This window comes from Chrysochloris asiatica, unplaced genomic scaffold (assembly GCF_000296735.1).
Source record: "Chrysochloris asiatica unplaced genomic scaffold, ChrAsi1.0 scaffold00017, whole genome shotgun sequence".
Taxonomy (NCBI): domain Eukaryota; kingdom Metazoa; phylum Chordata; class Mammalia; order Afrosoricida; family Chrysochloridae; genus Chrysochloris; species Chrysochloris asiatica.
Window position 1 is genome coordinate 13081664 of NW_006408535.1, and position 1619 is coordinate 13083282.

At 40.5% G+C, this 1619-nt stretch overlaps 1 protein-coding gene and 1 pseudogene across 1 annotated transcript in view; one reads left to right on the plus strand and one right to left on the minus strand.

Annotated features, from left to right (window-relative positions):
• SPTSSA (serine palmitoyltransferase, small subunit A) overlaps nucleotides 1-1619 on the plus strand; it is a 26030-nt gene that overhangs the window by 5644 nt on the left and 18767 nt on the right. The gene's annotated exons all lie outside the window — the stretch shown is intronic.
• The window catches only part of LOC102841659, a 3133-nt pseudogene continuing 1728 nt past the window's right edge, over nucleotides 215-1619 (minus strand).

The window sequence follows — 1619 nt, forward strand, 5'->3', positions numbered from 1 at the left end:
GTAACCACTACGCTACCAGAGCTCCTTTACTGGGCTATAATTGTGAATAAACCAGATGAAGACCTCTTCTCCTAAAGCTACTAAACCAAAAAACCAAACCCACTCTGTCAAGTCGATTCTGACTCACAGTGATCCAATAGGACAGGGTAGAACTGCCCCATAGGGTTTCTAAGTCTGTATAAATCTTTATGGAAGTAGGTTTGCAGTCTAGTGCTCACCCCACGGTGACACCAGCGCTGCTCCTAGATACATAAAAAGAATGTATTGAGTATTAGATTGTTATAAGTGTTTTGGAGAAAAATGAAGCAGATAAAGGGATAGGAAGTAAGGAAGTGGGACTTTTATTTGATTTTAGCTAGAGCAGTCAGGAAGATAATATTTGGAAAGACGAGCTGGGTCTGAATTTCAGGGAATGAGCACTCCAGGACATTCAAAGGCCTTGAGGCAAGAGCAAGTTTGGTGTTTTTGTTCCAGAAATTGAGACAGCAGGCAATGACGTGGAAAGACGGAGCGGTTGGGGATTCTAGGCCCAGAGAGGGAGAGGTATGCTGACGGACAGAGGGGCAGGCTGGCAGGATGTGCCCTTTAGTTTTTAGATGTTGCATGGAAGGGATTGTAATCATGGTAATGAAACAATCTACGATAGGATGAGTGTTCTTCAATGTAAACTATCACATAATTCACAATAAAAACTTAAAAAAAATTGCCCCTGGAGAGAGCAGTAGCTGGTTCTCAGTGTGATAGAATGAAAGGAGGATATGAATAGGAGAAGAGGTCAGGGGGTCTGATGATGTAGGGTGTCCTAGGCCTCTGTGACTCATACTGGAGTAAGATTATAAAAGATGGAGAGAGGTGCTTGTACATTGTGAGTAGGAAGATTCTGTGATTAAAATCTAGTAACAATTTTCTTATTGACATTTTACCATTCAATAAATTAGGAAACCTATTTCTTAAGAATATACGTTCTTCCCATTCACCACCATGGGACTCAAAAGTGGAAAAGAAAAACCTGTGAACTTTTTTTTTTCTAATTTCTAATGTCCTAAATTCAATGAGTCTATGTTTGGGGTTGGGTTGGGATTAGGGTTTGGGTTAAGCTCTATGAGTTAAGCATTGGGCTGCTAACTACAAGGTTGACAGTTCAAATCCACCATCAGCTCTGCAGGAGAATGAAGAGGCTGTCTGCTCCTACAAAGATTGACAGTCTTGGGTATCTGTGAGTCAGCTTCGACTTGATGGCCTGAGTTTGGAGGTTCCCCTTTTGGTCCTAAACTCTCTACTAAATTTTCAAAAGATGAACTTCATTCCTTTCTTCAAGGAAACATAGAGACTAGTTTTAGGAAAATAATAGCACTTTCAAGTAACCCTGGTGGGTTAGGACACAACCGTGACACAAACTTTTCCTGATTTTAAACCATTCTGTATCACCTTGTTTTTTTCCCCCACAAACAACTGCCTCTTGTTCTATGTACAGGTTCCATATGAGCACAACCAAGTGTTCCTATCCCCATTCTTTTCGATATTATCTATAGTTTATTACCCAGACAGTTAAATGCCATTGCATAGTCAATGAAGTACAAGTAAACATCTTTCTGATCGTCTCTGCTTTCAGTCAAGAT